The following is a 23,199-nucleotide window of genomic DNA, read 5'->3' on the forward strand; positions in this document are numbered from 1 at the left end:
TGAGAGTAAATAGAGACACCATTCGTTTTTTGAAATATTATCCCTGAATCAACAGAGATATTTCTACCATTTCTACCATTCCTGAATCAACAGATATTTCTAGAACAAACCATTTAAATTTGCCCTAAGTAAAAATTTAAAAAGCATTATTAAAAATACAATTTTTAAAAATTGTATTTCTTCCTCTAAGAATATGGTTATTAGATCATATAAATCCTCCTCTCATCACTTGTATATATTAATATAATATACATAACATATGTTATATATAATTTTTATATATAAACATATATAAAACATACATAACAACATATAACAAAACATGTTATATGTTATATCTTAACTATATTTTGTATGTGTGTGCAACTTCATTACCTCTCAATCTCTATGAATTCCTCTATGAATTCTCTGCTATTGTGTATTATTGTATTTTTGAAAAGTAGCCACTAAAATCTCAACTCAAATGAAATTATTGGGTAACAGTCCAGTTACTACCTGGAGAGAATGGAACTTTAGACAATATTTTCTCTGGAAGCAGTCCCCAGCCTAGAATTTAAAATTCAGGGTGGTACAAAGTATAAAACTGCTAGAGAGAATCTTCAGGTGAATAGTACTCCATAGCCACTAAGAGATAGAATGTTCCTGAGAGTCATATGTATTATTTTTTTCGAGATTTAACTCTTTATATTTTTTTTTCAGCATTCCAAGATTCATTGTTTATGTACCACGTCCAGTGCTCCATGCAATATGTGTTCTCCTTAATACCCACCACTAGGCTCACCCAACCTCCCACCCCTGTCCCTCCAAAACCCTCAGTTTGTTTCTCAGGTCCACAGTCTCTTATGGTGTGTCTCCCCCTCTGATTTCCCACAAGTCACTTCTCTCCAACTCCCAATGTCCTCCGTGTTATTCCTTACACTCCACAAGGAAGTGAAACCATGTGATAATTGACTCTCTGCTTGACAGATTTCACTCAGCATAATCTCCTCCAGTCCCATCCATGTTGATACAAAAGTTGGGTATTCATCCTTTCTGATGGAGGCATAATAATCCATTGTCTATATGGACCATATCTTCTTTATCCATTCGTCCATTGAAGGGCATCTTGACTCTTTCCAGTTTGGCGACTGTGGCCATTGCTACTCTGAACATTGGGGTACGGATGGCCCTTCTTTTCACTACATCTGTATCTTTGGGGTAAATACCCAGTAATGCAATTGCAGGGTCATAGGGAAACTCTGTTTTTAATTTCTTAAGGAATCTCTACACTCTTTTCCAAAGTGGCTGCACCAACTTGCATTCCCACCAATAGTGTAAGAGGATTCCCCTTCCTCCACATCCTCCCCAATACTTGTTGTTTACTGTCTTGTTAATTTTGGCCATTCCAACTGGTGTAAATTATCTCAATGTGGTTTTGATCTGAATCTCTCTGATGGCTAGTGAGGATGAACATTTTTCATCTGTCTGTTAGCTATTTGTATGTCTTCTTTGGAGGAGTGTCTGTTCATGTCTTCTGCCCAATTTTTGATGTGATTATCTGTTTTGTGTGTGATGAGTTTGAGGAGTTCTTTATAGATATCAGCCTTTTGTCTGTAGTGTCATTTGAGAATATGTTCTCCCATTCCGTGGGTTCTTCTTTGTTTTGTTTACTGTTTCCTTTGCTGTGCAGAAGCTTTTGATCTTGGTGAAGCCCCAAAAGTTCATTTTCACATTTGTTTCCTTTTCCTCTGGAGGCATGTCTTGAAAGAAATTGCTGTGGCTGATGTCATAGGTTACTGCCTATGTTCTCCTCTAGGACTTTGATAGATTCCTACATATGTATTATTTTAAGAGCAATGTGGAAAAAATACTGACCTTAGCATCAGATAAACTTTGCAGTATGATCTTTAATTTTTTAAGCTTTGGTTACCTTATCTGTAAAAGTATATATCATAATATCTATTTTGCAATGTTTGTGTCCAAATTAAAAAGAAAAATGTTGAACTGTGGCTAGAACAAGAAGAGAAAAGAAAAACAGTTTCTTTCAATTAACAAATCTGTTAGCTATCAACTTTTCTACCTTCTGTAGCTTGTACCTGTAGGTCCCTATGGCTGGTAATGAAATGGGTTAATTGGAGTATCAGGACAAATAAGGGAAAGACAAAGAGCCCAACTATTGAGAATTCTGCACAAACAAACTCATGGATCATTTTAAGAATCACAAAGCTTCCCATTGAACAGGACCTGAGTTCATCTCATACTAATTTAGAAACTCTGGTGAGATTTTTCTCCCCGAATTCTCTGTCAAAAAAGGCTACACAGGGACGCCTGGGTGGCTCAGTTGGTTGGACGACTGCCTTCGGCTCAGGGCGTGATCCTGGAGTCCCGGGATCGAGTCCCACATCGGGCTCCCAGCTCCATGGGGAGTCTGCTTCGGTCTCTGACCATCTCCTCGCTCATGCTCTCTCTCACTGTCTCTCTCTCTCAAATAAATAAATTAAATTAAAAAAAAAAAAAAAAAGGCTACACAGGGGCTGTCAATGGCTTTCCTGTCAAAATAGATGTTTTGGCAGAGTTAACTTCAAAATAATGCAGGCAAAGAGGAAACACACATTACAAGCACCTGAGATGGGTTTGATCTATATACATCTCCTCTCCCTCCAATGCCGTATTTTTATGACTTGGCAGTAACATTGGTATTCATTCCTTCGCTCTTCGATACACCCAATTAATGTTTTCTGCAGATGATCTGTCACCCTGTGAGGCTGCTAAATGAATCAAGTTCATTAAGTGCTCCTCTTTTATTAAAAGCACAAGTCACATGTCTGCAATGTAGAAAAGCTATTAGTGAGGCCTCTTTCTGCCTCTTGTTTGAACATACCTTATACATAAATAAGTCAGCATGGAAAAGGATATGAATCAAGATAACTGGAGCCTGTCACGCAAGCTGGGAAAAAATGACTCCATGCCTCCTCTGAGGAACAGCTGATGCACTGTCGGTGGGCTCCTAGCAAAACAGGTATCAAAGGGGCAAAGTTTCTCAAATGGGTCAGGGTCAGGTTTCTCAAACTATTTCTCATCCTGAAAAACCATTATTTAAAAACCTCTTTCTAACAAAAGAAAGCATGGAATCCTAGATTCTGAATAAAGACCCCCCAAAATGATCTAGCCCCGTTGTTCTCAACACCTTTCGTAAATAAGAATCATCTGGAATCTTTTGAAAAATAGCAATGTCTATTTTTAAACAAAGTGCCAATAAATCTCAAAGGACTAAAATGGTACAGAGTCTGTTCTGTGGCCACAGCTGAATTACATTAAAAAGAGAGATCTCAAGGCCTTCCACTCTGTCTGCCTGTGCTCGCTCTCTCTCTCTCTCTGACAAATAAATAAATAAAATCTTTAAAAAAAAAAAAAAAAAAAGAGAGAGATCTCAAAAGTCCCAAACAGAAATCAAATAAAAGATTTTTAAATAATCCAAGGTCAAAGAACAAATTATATATAAATTAGAAAGTATTTTGAAGTGAATGAAAATGGAAATGCAATATATTACTATTTGTGGGATATAGCAAAAGAAGTGTTTAAATATAAATTTATAGCTTTAAATTAATATAATAAAAAAGAAGAAAAATTTTAAATCAGTCTGTGAGTCTACCTTAATAAATTAGGGAAAGAAGAGAAATTAAGCGCCAAACAAGCAAAAGACAAACAATACTTAAAGTGAGTAAAAATCAATCCAATAGAATGTGGATAAACAATGGGGAAAATAAATGAAATAAAAATATTTGTTGTTTTGGCGCTTCAAAAAGATCAGTAAAGTTGGTAAACCTCTAGAAAAGGTGACCAAGAAAAAGAGAAAAGGAGACACAAATAATTACTATCATAATTAAGAGAGAGAGACATCACAGAGATCCCAAAGATATTAAAGAGAAAATAAGGGGATATTATGAGCACTTATGACAATAAATTTGAAAACTTAGATAAGATTTATAAATTCCTTGAAAGACAAAATGAACCAAAATTGACAGAAAAAGAAATAGACACCCTTAACAGCACTATCTGTCAAAGAAATCTACTGAGCAACTAACCAACAGTAGTCCAGTGGAGAAGCCTCCAGGCTGAGATGGTGTCACTGCTAGATTTTATCAAGCATTGAAGGGAAAAATACTACCAGTCTCATACAAAGACTTTCAGATCATGGAGGAAGAGGTGTCACTACCCAACATATATTCTGAAGCCACAACCTAATACCAAAATAACACGATATCATTACAAAAGAGAAAATTATGATCAACCCCCCTCATAAATACAAACACAAAAATATTCAACAAAGTATTGGAAAATCAAAAAATAATCAATGTATGGGGTGCCTGGTGGCTCAGTCAGTTAAGCTTCTGACTTCAGCTCAGGTTATGGTCTGGAGGTTCTGGGATTGAGCCTTTCATTGGGCTCTGCACTTGCGGGGGGAGGGGGGTCTGCTTGTCCCTCTCCCTCTGCTCTTCCCCCAGCTTATGCACCCTCTCTCTCTCTCTCTCTCAAATAAAAAAAAAAAGAAAGAAAAAAATCTTTGAAAAAAAATTAATATAATGTAGTGACCAAGTTTATCAGGTAAAGAGAATAGAAGAAAATCATATGACCTTTTTCAGATCATATAGATGCAGAAAAAGCATTTAACAACATTCAAAGGGAAATTTAAAAACCTACATCATACTTATTGGTGAAAATTAAATGTTTTTCTACTAAATTTGGAATTTCAAGTAGAATTGAATTAAACAGGTGGGAAATGACTTCTCTCTGAAGCTTCAAGCACTATTTAAAATATCTCAGGCCCACACAGAGAGTAGACAAGCCACCTGTAACCAAAATGGTCACCCAGAGCTGATAGAGGGGATACCCATTCAGTTATAGGGTTTATAAAATGGAGCCTCAGTGACATAAAGTGTTTTCAGGACTCTTCACATGGGGCAAGGCAACCAGTGGAGTGACCAGACTGCCCCAATATACATATACATCAAAAAAATCTCAGAATCCAGGGCAGCAGTCGAAAGTAGGTGAAAGCCCATGAAGGGACTGGCTGTGGGTTAAATATATGAGAGTGATTCCAGAAGAAAACTCCTGAGAAGGAAACCCAGAGTTAGGCCCCAAGTCCGACCACAGGGTAGTCTAAAGGGCTTGGTACCTGGCACCAGGAGTGAAGGCCAGGTTTTTAGATCTCGAGGGATCAGAGCAGAGAGCAAGGGAAGCCCAGACCTAAGGGGTAGTCACTGTCTATGAATCTTCCCTAAGCAGACCAATCAGCTTATCTATACTCCAAGGAAGTACTCAGCCTCTTCTCCTTTGACTACCCTAAATATATCAGGTCATGGGATGCGAGGCACCCAGGAGAGATGTTTGCCTGTCTCTTGGTGTCTTCTTGTCCTTTGCGACATGGCAAGTGACAGGTATTCATAAAGCGTTTCCCAGTAGGCCCTGGGATGGTACAGAAGTCTCAGAAGGTAGAAAGAGAAACTAGGGGATCACCTAGACATTGTCTCTGGAGAGAATGGCTTGGGTAGGCAGTTGGAAGAAAGGTTCAGCTCTGGATTTGTACTGGCCAGAATTTCCTCTGTCATTTTAAGGCATCAAAATATCTTTTTTCTAGGCTAACAGATAAGGAAAACCCCAGTAAGGCTTTACCAATCATACTTGAGCAGACCTATGGTGCAGCTTAATCTCTAACTAGTCTTACCCCATAACTTTGTGAAAGGCCCCCAAATCTCTGAGGCTCCAGGACCTGGGAATGGCTGTAGACATGTAGCAGACCCTCAGCCAAACTTTTTGACTTGAACCACTAGGTCTTAAATCCTTGTGGCAATTTGTGTAGCCTTTAACAGGGTTTATAAGCATCCAAAAGGCCGAATCCTTCAGGCCTGAGCATGAATACAGATACCCCCTCCCCCACCATTCCTGCAGAAAACTCTGTGCTTAGGACATGACCACCGTATGGGTAGAAGCTCTGGGGTGAGGACCACTGGGGTGGGTGTGAGGGTAAGGTACTTCTATTTGACACTTCACTGTGCCCTAGGACAGGGCCACTCCATCCAAACCCTCCCCTGGAATTCTAACCCAGATGACGTACAAGCACAAATGGGAGAAAGAGAGAGAAGAGCAGGAATGTTGGAGAAATAGGGCCAAGTGAGAGAGGCTGGAAAGGGGAAAAGAGATTGGGCTTTTTGACATATTTTCAAATGTAAAACTACCAAGAAAGAAGCCACAATCAACCACAGCAGATGCATTAAAAGATCAAAGGAAATTTAGAAACATATACATGGAGGAAAGTCATGCTTTGCAAGCTGGACATAATCAAAAGTTGACACGTTCTCATAGGAGGTGAGAAAGTCTTTGGAGGCTAATGACTGCAAGGTAAGGTCTGGCTGAGTTACCCCAAACTGTATATACTCTGTGGTGGCTGTTGCTGATGTTTACTTTCTATCTTAATGCATTTTTGTGATAGTGTAAAAAAAAAAAAAAAAAAGTCTGTCAAAAATCAAAATCAAATTGAACTACAACTTAGCAGTAAACAAATTTTCCAGAAAATGCCATGTGCTTTTCACAGTTCACTTTTGGTTTTGTTTTTTTTGTTTTTTTTTTTAATATTTTATTTATTTATTTGACAGGGAGAGAGGGAACACAAGCAGGGGGATTGTGAGAGGGAGAAGCAGGCTTCTCGCTGAGCAGGGAGCCAGATACGAGGCTCGAAGGGGGCTCGATCCCAGGACCCTGGGATCATTACCCTAGTGAAAGGGAGACTCTTAATGGCTGAGCCATCCAGGCACCTCATGTATTCAAGGTTCTATCTTGTCTTCTCTGCCTTCCTCTTTTTAACCTTTGGTATGTGAGAAAAATGTGTGTGTCCTTTCCTCCCTTCCAAGCTCACTTAGCAATCCCAGTGTCAGTGCCTTCTCCTTGGAATCTGAAGATCACCTAGCTGGGGTCAGTTCGTGAAAAGAGTTATTTCATGCTGACTCTGAGGATGCCTGACTGAAGAGAAAGAGATTGCAAAATGTTCTTATTATTTTATTCCTTTTACATTCAGTGATCTTGTAAGTCTATCCTCTCTTCTCTACAATGTTAGGGACCTACCCTCACAGGTTGCTGTTGTTCCTCTCTGTATGCTTTGGGTGTCTAGAGCCAAAGCTTCAGGAGGAACCACATCCCTGACAATAAGCTACTGACACCAGGGAAATTAACTAAGGCTGCCAGGGAGCCAGGATGGCACCTGAGTGCTTGCTGCTGGATCAGATAGGGCACCTGTCGCTCTGCAGAGCACCATGCCAAAGCATTCAGAGGCCATCCATTGTGAGTGTTGTGTTAGTTATCAAGGATTTTGCAGGCCAGAATTTTGGGGAGGTGGAGGGCTATTCGTTTCCCCTCAGGACTTGCTTGGAAATGTTAGAAACTACTCAATGAGATCTATGAACCTGAAGTGTATCAAGAACAGAATAGGCAGAGTTCCAAAGAAAGCATCTGTATTGGGTGAACATATAACCCAAGATCAAGAGTTGCACGTTCTACCAACTGAGCCAGCAAGGCGTCCCAAGAAGTATTTAATATAATGAAATAATTACTATAGCCTTATCGATAACATTTACTAAGTTTCAGCTACCATGTTTTCCTTCTGACTATATAGGATACACACTCAGCTATTGAAAATCAGAGTAAAATAGTTTTGTTCCCTGATAATTATTTGTATATTTTGTTTTAATTTTTTTAAATTGCTTAAAATGAATAGAAAAAAAAATCTAGTGAGAAATAAAATTAAAACTATTTTATTTGTTATAAATATTAAATATTTGTATTAAATATTAAATATTTATATTAAGTATTATTATAAATATAAAAATTATTTTATTTATTATAAATAAATTTTATGTATTAAAATAAAAAAATATTTTATTTATTAAAATATTATTAAAATTATTTGTGCACATGATAAACCCAGTGAAAGTACTAAATTATAGGTTCATATCTTCCTTGAAATACTGGTATTTGAAACCAAAGAGGTCACCTCCAAATTATCATTAAGTGAGTTTGAAATTCTGTGGCTGATGTCCACATCCTGTGACCCAGTAATTCCATTTCTGAGAAACCATTTTAAGAGAATAAGGTGGAAAACTTGGACACAAAAAGGACATTCTACCAGTATTTAAAAGGTTTATCTGCATAATAAGTATAGATTGGATAATTAATGCAGTTGGAAAATTAATATTTACCAAGGCTGTTCAAAATTGACTACTTTTTATAATATTCAGCAAAATGGCAGAACACAATTTTTATGTACAGTGTGATCAAACACTAAAATGTTAATAGTGAAAGCTTTTGGGTACTGGGTGACTTTCGCCTTTTTACATTTTCTGTAATTTCCGTATTTTATATGGTGAATATACATTCTCTTCAAAATGAGGAGGGAACGATTAAAATGAATACCTCATGCAAATATTTTCAATGTCTTGGGCTACTCTTATTCCTGTCATTTTTACACTCCCTGTGGCTTAGCTTCTACTTTGTCCAGGCACACAGGTCCTCTGCATACAGACCAACCCTGCCCGGTTGCATGGAAAAGAAGAGATAACTGTCCTTAAATAATTTCTAATGAATGGTAATTCATAGATACGAGAAAAATTTATCCTTGAAGCCTTCCTGGTTGGAGTAGGACTGACATCACTGTTGAGGGATGAGGATAGTGACCCTGGGGCTTGGTTGCTATTCACAGACCCAGCTCCTGCTGGCAAGAACCAGAACTGCAAGTGGGTCAACCTCACTTCAGAGCCCTGTGCCTTCCTCTGCACAGTTATGAGGCCAAGCAAGACACTGTGCATAAGATGCTTTGAGAATTATAAATACTATCAAAATAAAAGGACAGGAATGTCCCCGTGCTATTGCCAGATCAAAAAAGGAAACATAGCTCTCAAAAACAGGTGTACCAAAATTTAATTAAATCATTTATATTTAAAGAGATACTTTTATTCAGAAATTTCAAGATGTATTTTCCAGGTCTCCTTAGAATGTCTACATTAACATTAACAGCACATTACAGTATATTACTACACTAGCGGCAAGGCCTAAATACAAAAACTAAAATAGAAAATCTGAAAATTTCTATTTTGCAAGGACAGGACCTTTTGACAATAGCAGTACAATGAGCAATATACCACCATTAAGAGTAATGTATCATCTCTAAGAAGTAAAATCTTCAAACCTAGATGGGATGCTTTGGAATAGTCCCTCCCCACTTACCACAAAGAAAACTCAATGCACAAATGGAATGAGATATGTAAAGAGGATAAAGTTGTTTTAAAGTACCTTATACAAAGACTGAGTAATAAATAATATTAATATATTATTAATATAGGTATATGCATCTTCTTTTTTATCCATTCATCTACTGATAGATGTTTCCATATCTTGGCTATTGTAAATAATACTGCAATAAGCATAGCAGTGCACATAAGTTTTAGAATTAGTGTTTTCATTTCTTGGGATAAATACCCAAGTAGAATTATTGGGGCATATGGTAGTTCCATTTTTTTTTTTTAATTTTCCAATTTATTTATTTTCAGAAAAACAGTATTCATTATTTTTTCACCACACCCAGTGCTCCATGCAAGCTGTGCCCTCTAGAATACCCACCACCTGGTACCCCAACCTCCCACCCCCCCCCGCCACTTCAAACCCCTCAGATTGTTTTTCAGAGTCCATAGTCTCTCATGGTTCATCTCCCCTTCCAATTTACCCAAAAGCACATACCCTCCCCAATGTCCATAACCCTACCCCCCTTCTCCCAACCCCCCTCCCCCCAGCAACCCACAGTTTGTTTCGTGAGATTAAGAGTCACTTATGGTTTCTCTCCCTCCCTATTCCATCTTGTTTCATGGATTCTTCTCCTACCCACTTAAGCCCCCATGTTGCATCACCACTCCCGCATATCAGGGAGATCATATGATAGTTGTCTTTCTCCGCTTGACTTATTTCACTAAGCATGATACGCTCTAGTTCCATCCATGTTGTCGCAAATGGCAAGATTTCGTTTCTTTTGATGGCTGCATAGTATTCCATTGTGTATATATACCACATCTTCTTGATCCATTCATCTGTTGATGGACATCTAGGTTCTTTCCATAGTTTGGCTATTGTGGACATTGCTGCTATAAACATTCGGGTGCACGTGCCCCTTTGGATCACTACGTTTGTATCTTTAGGGTAAATTCCCAGTAGTGCAATTGCTGGGTCATAGGGCAGTTCTATTTTCAACATTTTGAGGAACCTCCATACTGTTTTCCAGAGTGGTTGCACCAGCTTGCATTCCCACCAACAGTGTAGGAGGGTTCCCCTTTCTCCGCATCCTCTCCAGCATCTGTCATTTCCTGACTTGTTGATTTTAGCCATTCTGACTGGTGTGAGGTGATATCTCATTGTGGTTTTGATTTGTATTTCCCTGATGCCGAGTGATATGGAGCACTTTTTCATGTGTCCGTTGGCCATCTGGATGTCTTCTTTGCAGAAACGTCTGTTCATGTCCTCTGCCCATTTCTTGAATGGATTATTTGTTCTTTGGGTGTTGAGTTTGTTAAGTTCTTTATAGATTTTGGACACTAGTCCTTTATCTGATATGTCGTTTGCAAATATCTTCTCCCATTCTGTCAGTTGTCTTTTGGTTTTGTTAACTGTTTCCTTTGCTGTGCAAAAGCTTTTGATTTTGATGAAATCCCAAAAGTTCATTTTTGCCCTTGCTTCCCTTGCCTTTGGCGATGTTCCTAGGAAGATGTTGCTGCGGCTGAGGTCGAAGAGGTTGCTGCCTGTGTTCTCCTCAAGGATTTTGATGGATTCCTTTCTCACATTGAGGTCCTTAATCCATTTTGAATCTATTTTTGTGTGTGGTATAAGGAAATGGTCCAATTTCATTTTTCTGCACGTGGCTGTCCAATTTTCCCAACACCATTTATTGAAGAGGCTGTCTTTTTTCCATTGGACATTCTTTCCTGCTTTGTCGAAGATTAGTTGACCATAGAGTTGAGGGTCTATTTATGGGCTCTCTATTCTGTTCCATTGGTCTATGTGTCTGTTTTTGTGCCAGTACCATGCTGTCAACATAGTACTAGAAGTCCTAGCCTCAGCAATCAGACAACAAAAGGAAATTAAAGGCATCCAAATCGGCAAAGAAGAAGTCAAATTATCACTCTTCGCAGATGATATGATACTCTATGTGGAAAACCCAAAAGACTCCACTCCAAAACTGCTAGAACTTATACAGGAATTCAGTAAAGTGTCAGGATATAAGATCAATGCACAGAAATCGGTTGCATTTCTCTACACCAACAACAAGACAGAAGAAAGAGAAATTAAGGAGTCAATCCCATTTACAATTGCACCCCAAACCATAAGATACCTAGGAATAAACCTAACCAAAGAGGCTAAGAATCTATACTCAGAAAACTATAAAGTACTCATGAAAGAAATTGAGGAAGACACAAAGAAATGGAAAAATGTTCCATGCTCCTGGATTGGAAGAATAAATATTGTGAAAATGTCTATGCTACCTAAAGCAATCTACACATTTAATGCAATTCCTATCAAAGTACCATCCATCTTTTTCAAAGAAATGGAACAAATAATTCTAAAATTTATATGGAACCAGAAAAGACCTCGAATAGCCAAAGGGATATTGAAAAACAAAGCCAAAGTTGGTGGCATCACAATTCCGGGCTTCAAGCTCTATTACAAAGCTGGTAGTTCCATTTTTAATGTTTTGAGGAACCTCATATTGCTTTCCATAGGGGCTGCACCAGTTTGATTTCTACCAACAGAGAACAAGAGTTTCTTTTTCTCCACATCCTCTCCAGCACTTGTTGCTCCCTGTCTTTTTGATACTAGCCAGTCTAATGGGTGTGAGGTGATCACTGTGGTTTTGATTTGCATTTCCCTGATGATAAGTGATGTTGAGCATATTTTCATGTGTCTGTCGGCCATCCGTATGTGTTCTTTGGGTAAAGGTCTCTTCAGGGGATGGATGGATGGGCAAAATAGGTGAAGAAGATTAAGAAATACAAACTTTCAATTATAAAACTAGTAAGTCATAAGAATGAAAAGTACAGCATAGGGAATATGGTCAATAATATTGTAATAATGTATGGTGACAGATGGTATCTATATACACTGTGATGAGCACTAGGTAATGCATAGAACTGTCAAATCATATATTTTACATCTGAAACTGATATAACATTATATGTCAACTATTCTTCAATTAAAAATAAAAACATAAAAAATGGGGAAAATATTTTTTTTGAAAAATTAAGTCAGATTAAAAGAATGTTGAAAATAAAGCCTGTCTCCCTTTTCTGCTCCCCTGGAATTGTAACACGTAAATCCAGTGGCCTCCAAACTTGATCACATGCCTCTACCATTAAGTAATTGGAAACACACATTCTCAAAATTATGAGCTTATAAATTGTAAATCTAGACAGTTATCATTAATCAAAATCTCAAAACCTAAAACACACTTGAGGTGAGATTCTTTGATAATAATGTTGGATGTAAATATACATATCAAACAGGTTTTTCTGTTATTTAAAATTCCTTTTGATCTGATTCTTGCAGACATTGCTACATTGTTACAGTTTTTATCCATAATGAGGCTGATGAAGTGTCCTACTAGGAGTGGGGAAGGGGTGGTGCTTAGGACCAGTACTTCCTTTTTTTTTTGTGGCTTTACTGGGAGTTCTGGTACTATCCCCAGTCTGCAGCTTTCTTGGAGGAATCTACCATAAGCCTCATCCATGTTGTGAAGGTTGATTTAGTTAAAAGTAGGAAACATAATGCATAAAAGTGCTTTATTTGACACATACATATCACAAGGCATACATACTACAATACATCGATACATAGTACAGAGGCTGTGTGATATATCACATAATATGCAACAGCTGGACATAGGAACCAAATGAAAAAGCAGTGTCAAATATATTCTGAATATTTTACATAATTTATTTAAATTACTTTTATTTTCTAGTTATATATTAATATATTGCACATTCTTTAAAAATCCTCACTTTGGAGACCAACCTGACCTACATGTCCATGTGATGTCTCTCCTTCCTGCATTGCAAGGTCATGGAGAACACAGCTTATTAATTTTTGCTGTGTCTCATGCACGGACTTAATACATTTTTTTGGATGAGTGAATGAGAAGCATTGGCATTTTATTTCATTGAAAATATCTACTTAAAACTATCAATATTTAATCAAACAAGAATATATTGAAAATAATGTATTTTAGGACTAACTACTGGGGTTACAGTATTGATTTTTCTCAATTTTTATTTGTCATTCCCTCATGGACATCATGTTAAAGGGCCTGACTACAGCCCTCATCATCCCCCTGCTTCAGCCACTTTATGTCAGATCCCATGAGCATTTCTTTAGAGATTTCCTCTCTAGATTGTCTATTTATTTATTTTTCTCTGTACTGACTCACTGAGCAGAAATATTATAATTTTCTTCCTCACTATATAAAGATAAGTATATTCTTACCTTAAATAATACTAAGTGTTTTTGTGGCACCTGGGTGGCTCAGTTGTTAGGTGTCGGCCTTCGGATCAGGTCATGATCCCAGGGTCCTGGGATCGAGTCCCACAGTGGGGAATCTGCTTCTCACTCTACCCCTCTCCCTGCTTGTTTACTCTCTCTCTCTATCTCTCTCTCACAAAAATAAATAAATAAAATCTTTTTTTAAAAAAAGACTAAGTGTTTGAAGTACCTTCTAGAAATATTTCAGTGTATGTAAAACGAAAAATTTAACAGTACCATGTGATTTTTCAGGCACTTTGTCAGCTTACCAAACAACTGTTTAGACATAGACCAGTTTTTAGTGTCCCACAGCCTCAGAAAATTTTGGTAACAATAGTAACAGCTGATATTCAGTGACTACTATCTGAGGTCATATTAAATGCCTTACAAGCTTAGCATAGGTCCTGTTATTATTTACACTTTTCATGCACAGAAACTGAATCCCAGAAAGGTTAAGTCACTTGCCAAAGTCCACACAATTACCATGTGGTAGAAGAAACTCACACTCAGGATATTTGCTTCTAGAATCTGTGCTCTTGGATGTTGTGTTCTATTTCCTTTCAAAGACCCTTGTAAACTGATACCCCCAATAAACACCGATGAGTACCTGATGTACTCATCAAAATCTGTGAGCAGTTTTACTGAGAACAAGCTTCTTTTAGGACAGATAGAGTCTTCTGATGGTCCAAAGATGACCAAGACATAAAGATACTGAGTAAAGGCGCCTGGGTGGCTCAGTGGGTTAAGCCTCTGCATTCGGCTCAAGTCATGGTCTTAGCGTCCTCTGGGATTGAGCCCCGCATTGGGCTTTCTGCTCAGCAGAGAGCCTGCTTCCTCCTTTCTCTCTGCCTGATCTCTCTCTCTCTGTCAAATAAATAAATAAAATCTTTAAAAAAAAAAATACTGAGTAAAACCAGCCCTCTACCCAGGGTGCTCACTAGCAAGACCAGGAATTCAAGCAATTGTTCCAATTGACAGTGGAAAAGTGACAAAATTTTAAATAACAAATTCACTGAGAAGTATTTCATATTTTTACCAGAATAAAGCCGCAATTTTGATTAGTGGCATTTTATTGATTCTACCGCTTCATTCTCCCATCGGATGCCACACCCCCGCAGATGCAGATATAGTTTTTAATTCTTTTTTGTGTCACTCGTTTCCCAACACAACACAAAGCACAGTATTGGGCACACTCTCAAATGTTTAGAGATGGATTATCCATTTTTACTTTGTCTTCTTTTATTTCCTTTGCAATCATATTAAGAGAAGCTAGTATGTTCATGGAGAGTTCCTGACAATGAATGAATGAATGATAACCAAATGAATGATTTTTCCAAAATCAGCTTTAAAACCCAGTTTCCATAAGTTTGGTGAACCAAGTTAAAACTTTATTATTCATATATGAGTGGACAAAAGGAAGTCCACCCCTTCTTCAGCCATGTAAAATAAAAATAGACAGCCAGATGCAGTCTCTTCAGATCTCGGCTAACAATGACTATGGGGAAAACTGGCTTCAGTGGGAGATGTGAAAAAATTACAAGCCAGGGTCGGGAGGTCAGCTGCCTGCACAATTTTATATTTCTCCAGACGGTGGGTATTAGATTTATTTATGGTCTTTCAGAGCAGAGTAGTCTGTAATGCAATTTTAGCTCATCTAACTGAGAAAGAAAAATGGGAAATGTTTTCCAGACATGTCTGCTTAAGCCTTCCCTGAATCCATGGCATTTGTATCAATACAGGAAGTCATGGGGATAAATTAAATTTATAGACTTGTGAAGAATAAATCAATTTCCCATGGAAAAACCCTAGTACCAGAGCTTATACGTAAGCTTCCTCCTTGGCTATTTTTATTTGTACTTGCTTAGAGTATGGTACAAAAACAAAGAACTGTAACAGGTCTAAATGAGTCATTTTGGGCAATGGAACCACTTGAGAGATTTTGCTCTAATAATGGAACTTTCCTATTTCTACATTTGCCTTGATTACACAGCAAGCTATGGAATTCCAATAACACTTATTTTTTTTTTTAAATCACTCTTAAGATAGTGAAATAGGACAAAGGAGAGCATTTTTAGTTATTTGTCTTTGTAACATAAGTTCAAATTCCTTCTTATATTTTTCTCTTTGGAGTAAAAGATGCATCTAAAAATATTGAAAAATTTTGATGGTATAGAGAGACTCATATAGATCCAAGTGACTAAAACAAACAATGTTCACATCTTAAATAAGTTAGACATTTTTCCATGTTGTACCAGGAAATGTTGTAGCAGGAAATAGATGGTCATTCACATGAGTGAATACAAGAAGTTCAGTGGCAGGACTAATCCCAACAGTGTGGGAAGCCCAAGAGGGCGGTGAAAGTCACCAGAACTAACATCATTCTAGGTTCTTAGGGGCAAGAGGAAGGGCTGAGATGCCACAGGTTATCACTGTAGGAGGGCCAGGTAGAAGAAGGAGGGCCGTGGCCAGACTCAAGATGCCCCAGGGGAATGGGAAAATATGCCCCCTCCTTTCTGTCTGTCCCCTTTGTAGCCTCTCACTGCTACAAACACAACCAGAAATTAACAAGAGGTAAAGTTAATTTGTCCAAGAGTGATCCCTGCAGACTTATATCCAAGCAAAATAATAGGTTTCCTTCTAACTTCCATGGAAAGCTGCTGTAGCCCATGTTTCAGGCCACATATCCTGGACAACGTCACAGATTTGACCCCCAAAGCTGGTGCTCTTCTCACACACTTAGCTGAAAGGAAAACACTAGAGTCAAAGTTTTTGCCACATTGTGCAGTCCCTAATCACAGTGAAGAGATCTGTGCTTCCCTAATCATGCAGCTAAAAACGCCACAACCTAAGGTTGTATAACAACATCTAACCATATTAGACTTCTGTATATTGCTTGAGAATGAACAGGAAATGAGGCACCACACTGGTCCTACTGATGTCATTTCCCTGAGTTTTCCCCCAATGAATGTCTGATGTGGGTGCTGTCATTCACTTGTTCGAAATGAGTAAGGAAGCCAAGTTGATGCTACCCAAAGAGGTCAGCCTCCATGCACACACAACATGGAAAAGTGTGCAGATTTCATTTGGAAATCTGCAGAACACACACTGGATTTTAGGATCTCTCTTTCTCTCTCTGGTGTGTTCCATCTGTAATTGATTTCACCTTTGTGGCAGCACAGAGCAGGACTGAGGGAGAACACTGCTGATGAATTGATTTCTGCCCATCTCTGTTAAGGAGGGTGCATTTCCTAATCTCCATCAGTTTTTTGTCCAGCAAAATTTCAGGGAATTTTAGGCAGGTGCTCCCTCTTCTGCTGAACACAAGCCAGGAAAGGCAATATTAGCAATTGCACTATTAGCTACCAAGGCTACCACTTATAAATTTTCTGTATGTGCACACTGTTTTTCACATTTCTCACTTAATTCTCCCAACAAGCTTCATTTGGCATTTTAAGTTTGAAAAAAATGGAAGCTTTAGGGAGGAGAAGTGATTTCCTCTATTCACACAGCTGGTAAGTGACAGAGCATACTTCAAGCCTAGGTTCAAACTTTATACTAAACTATATTCCAGCACACTAATTATAGAATTTTGAAATGGCACTGACCTTGAATCCAAAGACCTTGCTCCTAGCCCTGGAGACAAACAGGTGATACCCTGGTGTCTGGGGCCATGTGCAAAGGAAGAAAAGTATTAGAAGGCATAAGATGTTGAAACTGAAGAAATCCGTAGAGATGTGTGTTGTTTGTTTGGAATATCCATCTTCATTTCCTGACATCATACCAGGGAACCTAGAACCCTGACAGCCCAGGCTCTGGAGCCTAGTTAAGACAGATGCTTCTAGAATATCCAGGAGACCTGTGGCCCAGCATCACTAGTGAGACTACAGTCTGCAAAGACTCTTGTCTCTGAGGAAGGAAGTATGAAGCAGTATAGACTCTTTTTCTCAGCTTCTGCCAATAACCAAACCATTTTACCTGCTAATTGTTCACCCAATTAATACAAAGTAAGACCCCTACCACTTCCCTTTTGACTTGTGGTGTGATGGTAATACGGAGAGATCAGGACCCCTGTAAGTGTGCAGCCTTGAACCTCAGCATAGATGCCCAATCTCTCTGCATCTACATCTTCATTTGTAACATGGTGATGACAACACATCTTCTGTTTCACCTCAGGACTATTATGTAGATGGAATAGGAGAAGGTAGGAAAAGTCTACAGCACACTGTAGATCTCTGATCAGACAGTTCATATGTATTATGGTCTTGCTCTGTGTCCAGCAGAGTGTTAAGAGAGACAACAGTAAGGACTGGCGCTCTTAAAGACCCTCAAAGTCTTTGAAGGAAGGAATGTGTTGCTCCTTAAAATGGGTGCTTAATATAAACGGTCTTCCCATGCTATATGAATTTACTGTATTTCTCACTACCTCCAGGCTTGTATATGGCTGTCCCCATATGGAACGGTTTCAGCAAAGCAGCTGCCTAAAAGACGAGAGCTCTGTGATGTCACATCTCCTGGGGTCAATATGTTCCCTTACACTTTTAAAAGGAGGTCAACATATTTCAAATTTGACTTTAGTAGTCTAACTTGTGATCAAACATATGGCTATCCACAATTACTTGAGGAATATCTAAGAATACAAGGGCCACTGAAACAGGCTGTGTTTGGAAACTATGAAATCCAGTGAGCTTCAATACTGGCTAGTTCTCAAGAGAGAAATTCTCCACTGATTAAATTCTGCTGTTTATTTAAAGATGGACATAAAAACCTTTGGAAAAGAAATAAATGATTAAAAATCACTTTAAGTTTCCAAGCCATTAACAGGAGAGTAATGACTACAACTGTTTCCGCTGTCTCTTTTTAATCAACTCTTTATTTTAAAATTCACTTAGCTCTGATTTTCGTTTTCAAAAATGGACACCATTGATCGTGTTGCTTTTCTAGACTATAAATCCATATATGTTAGGGGAAATTCCTTATTGAGTAGTGTTGAAGATTGGATTTCAATTAGCTAGCAACCAGAAGGACTGTTGTTTTCATTATCTGCAAGGAACCAAGTGACTCCCCCTTCAGCAAGTGGTCTAAACCCCTCTAAGCTTGGACTTCATTCTTTTACAAGTGACGGAGAGAAGCAAGATGATTTGTCAGTTCCCTGCCAACCCTGATGTTGTTGGGCTCTAGGATTCTTCCAAGACTGGTTATTTTTAGTCAACAGAGAAAGCAGCAAAGATAACCAGAGTAGGAACTGTAGCATTGTGATGTCAGTCGACTCATGACAATGTGTTTTCTCATGCACAGGGCTTTTCTGAAAGGTGCTGTAACTGACTTGTGCTCTGTTCATATTTCGCAGTTCTTGCATGTTTGATGGCTCCTCTGCCTTTCTTTGCCCCATTAGCCCAGTCGGGCCCTGAGAACCTTCAGCCAGTTTTCTCCAGCTGCAGCCTCTGAGGCACAACTGATGATAAAATGTCTCCATTCATCCACAGAACCACCTCTCTGTCTGGCCGATTTCACAGGGGTACAGCTGGGTTCCATCAAGCAGCATGCGGTAAAGGACTCTTTGTTCATGAGGGAAGAGCCTCCCTGGCAGAGAAATTGCTACTAGCACAATTACCCTTGGGTTTTTTTTTTTCAATTCTGATTAGAATAATAACCAAAGTCTTCCACCTGCCTTTCCTCGATAGATAGTTGTTGCCTTTTCTAATGATATAATTACTGTCTTAAGACTCCTTGTGGCCTTATGGGTATATGGGTATAAAAATATAGTTTCCCAAAAAGGAGGTGTGGGAAGGAAATGAAATGAGACATCCCAAGGCTTGCTTAAGGCACATGAAACTGACTTACAGGCCTAGATTGGGGTTTTTGCTTTGTTGTGAGAGGTATACAGACTATGGGCAGGCCCCAAATTATCCTGAAGCAACACGATTTTAGAGGCCACACTGACGGGTGAAAGGGGTGGGGAAAATGACATCAAGAGAGGAACACGTAGGCGTGCCTGGATGGCTCAGTGGGTTTAGCCTCTACTTCAGCTCAGGTCATGATCTCAGGTTCCTGGAATCAAGCCCCGCATCAGGCTTTCTGCTCGGTGGAGAGTCTGCTTTCCCCTCTCTCTCTGCCTACCTCTCTGCCTGCTTGTGATCTCTCTCTCTGTCAAATAAATAAATAAAATTTTTGGAAAAAAAAAAAAAGAGAGAGAGAGAGAGAGACACCTAGAGGAGAAGAATAGAGCCATCTCTTGTAATAGTTCCTTGAGTACCTGCTATGAGTTTTGCAGTGTGACTCCTCTTCTTTATGAATCCATAGTATCGTTGGTAAAATATTAATTTAGTGATATGTGATGGAGTGGGTCTATTTCTCAGACTTCTTGAAATGTAGAGTCTTGCTTCAAAATGCACACAGGATAAAAAAAAAATAGGCTACCTAATGGATAGCAGTTCATATGGTTACAGACATTTCTGTGCCCATAGTTTTTCCCTAGAATGTAATTCTTGGGAAGGAGGATTGAATCATTCAGTTTGATTTGCTGAAAGAATTGTAGTGCAAACAAAGGGAGGGGCCAATTATTCCAGGCACTTGAAACATAATTTAATTAAATATATGTTATAGAAAATAGAGTCATCTGACCATTTTGCCGTGGAAATATTGTGGCTGTGGAAACAGACACTATAACCATAAGATGGTAAAAAGGAGACATTCATTCAATATATAACTCATGCACACTTACTTTGTGGCAGGCACTGTGCCAAGCACTGGGGACCATGTTAAAGAATACCATGTGCATGTGGTCCCCACTTGAGGTGTTTATACCTCAGCCAGAGAGACACACATTGAATAGCATAATTACTATTCTAATAGGTGTCATAAAGAAGTGAACAAATAATAAGAAAGACTATCACAAGGACATCTGCCCTGGTCTTAGGTATCAGGGGAATTTCTCTAAGGAAATAATATATAGCTAAAATCTGATGGTTGGGAAGAGATAATCTGCAGGAAAAGGAAGAGAACAACAATAACAAAAAAAAGCATAAATAGGGGCGCCTGGGTGGCTCAGTGGGTTAAGCCGCTGCCTTCGGCTCAGGTCACGATCGCAGGGTCCTGGGATCAAGCCCCGCATCGGGCTCTCTGCTCAGCTGGGAGCCTGCTTCCTTCTCTCTCTCTCTGCCTGCCTCTCTGCCTGCTTGTGATCTCTCTCTGTCAAATAAATAAATAAAATCTTAAAAAAAAAAAAAAGCATAAATAAAGGCCCTGAGGTGGCAAAGAAGGATGACACATTCATAGAATGGAACTTGGAGAAGAGAGGAAAGAGGGGTCGGGTGTTCAGGAAAGTTAACCACGTAGTCTTAAAACTAGGGTGAACAACTTGCCCCAGCTTGCTTTAGATTTTTCCAGACTGCACTCTGAGAGTATTACATCTCCAGAAACCCCTCTATCTCAAGCAAATGGGGACCAGTTTCCCAAGACCATCCCAATTTTAAGGTTAACAGGCCACATGCTGGGAACCCCCTCTGCCTTGGGCACACCAAGATGGCTGGTCACTACACCTCATGGTAATAGAAAACCATAAGTAGAAATGGCACAGACTGATTTGAGCTATCGGTGATGGGCCTTGACTGGCTGTGGGGGCAATTCCCAAGTGTGTCATTTGCACAACAGAGTGACTAAAGGGGACCTTTCACTGAGACAAGAACCAGGAAGAGGAAGTCAGTGTGGGAGGGAGGTGAACAATCATGAGGTAGGTGTGGATATGTGACTTTCTGTAAAACAGGTATACTTTAAAAAAAAAAAAAAAAAAGTGATTTGGGTATAGAAGGAAAACTAACTTAACTGAGATTCAAAACTAAGTTTCCAAAAACTCTGCTGCTGCTTCCACCAAAGTGTGAAGAAAACAGGTCTGAAACAAGGTCTTGCCCGCAGAAGCTTCTGAACCTGGGGATGACCAGATCTCCAAACGTCAAGTCCAGCTTTGTTGGCCACCCTGTCTAACATGTCAGATCCGTGCCAACACTGACATTGAAAATAATGAAGAAGTTGTTAAAATTCTCAATCCAAGGCACCTGGGTGGCTCATTTGGTTAAGTAGTCTGCCTTTAGCTCAGATGATGATCCCAGGGTCCTGGAACTGAGGCCCACATTGGGGTCCTTGCTGGTAGGGAGTCTGCTTCTCCTTCTGCTCCTCCCCCACTGCTTGTCTTCTATCTCTCTCATTCTCTCTAACAAATAAATAAATAAAATCTTTTAAAAAATGCATCTACCTTTGGCTCAGGTCATGACCCCAGGGTCCTGGGATCAAGCCCTTGATCAAGCTCACTGGGCTACCTGCCCAGTGAAGGGTCTGTTTCTCCCTCTCCCTCTGCCCCTCCTCCTTGCTTGTGTTCTCTCTCTGTCTCTCATAAATAAATAAATAAATCTTTAAAAAACTTTCTCAATCCAATAAAGACAAAGAAAATCAAGTGTGAAATAAAAATTTTGGAGAATTTATGAGGTGATCCCCAAATCATTACACTGGCAGACACTGTGAAACACCCTGTGTCACGAAAACCTACTTCTGTTTTTGAACATGTGAATGACAGTATTCAAGCAATTGTACTAGAAGTTAACAGACTATGATACTTGATTTTACATGTGTGAGATTCCAAAGGCCCTGGAGTATTATCATTCCATGGGAATTATGCACACAGAAATGAAGGTCCATAATGTTATGACTGGTCATGAGCACAGAAAGCTACAGTGAATAGACTGGGGTTTGGCTGAGTTTTACCATCCTGGTCAGTTGCTTCCTGATATTTCAAGGGTCTTGAGCTACTTTGGACTATCAGACATACAATTATACATAGGATGGATATGTGGAGCTTGGGTTGTATGCTGGCAACATATTGGGTTGTATGGTCTTCTAGAAGTAGCCCTTATTCCATGGACATAATTATAATCAGCCAGTGAACAGAGCCAAGGTTCTAGAGTCAGATTACATATGTTGTATGACTATACTGACAAGTACAACATGGAATTAGATCCACCTTTCAATGATATCTTGGGCAGTTATTCCTGTACATGATGGGAACATGTTTTCTACAATGCAAACCAGAACCTCGTCAGCCCTGACGTCTTGGATTTCCTGGACAAGGTTTGGCAATCTGACTTCAGGTCATGGCTCACCAAAGGAAAGGCCATTGAGCACCTCTATTTCCACCCTGCTGTGAAGGACCAGACTTGAATAAGCTTGACTAGCATGTGGGGGGCGGGGGTAGGTGGCAGTACATCTGTCAGTAGTGCTAATATGGTGTCAGGGATTTCTTTAGTGCCATTTGCTGTACCCCTTGGACCTCTGGCAGGCTTACCAGTGGATATCAATCTCCTTGGGTTACTTCTTCCTGGCACTCACACCCAACAGTAATGACCCCTTCATCTTCTGATCCCTAAACAGAGGTGGGGGAGTCCATTCTGTCCTCCATGCAGCTTAGACCTGGTAGAGAGGGGTGAAATGGTTCAGAAGCACTATGGCCATTTTTTTTCTAAGATTTTATTTATTTATTTGTCAGATATAAAGAGAGAGAGAGAGAGAGAGCGCACAGGCAGGCAGAGTGGCAGGTGGAGGCAGAGGGAGAAGCAGGCTCCCTGCTGAGCA

General features: G+C 39.3%; 1 pseudogene; it reads left to right on the forward strand.

Moving 5' to 3' along the window:
- The first annotated feature begins 22,010 nt into the window (after window positions 1-22,010).
- On the forward strand, window positions 22,011-22,968 carry LOC122915418 (annotated as a pseudogene).
- Window positions 22,969-23,199: the final 231 nt, after the last annotated feature.

The sequence above is a fragment of the Neovison vison genome, chromosome 8 (genome assembly GCF_020171115.1).
Source record: "Neovison vison isolate M4711 chromosome 8, ASM_NN_V1, whole genome shotgun sequence".
NCBI lineage: Eukaryota > Metazoa > Chordata > Mammalia > Carnivora > Mustelidae > Neogale > Neogale vison.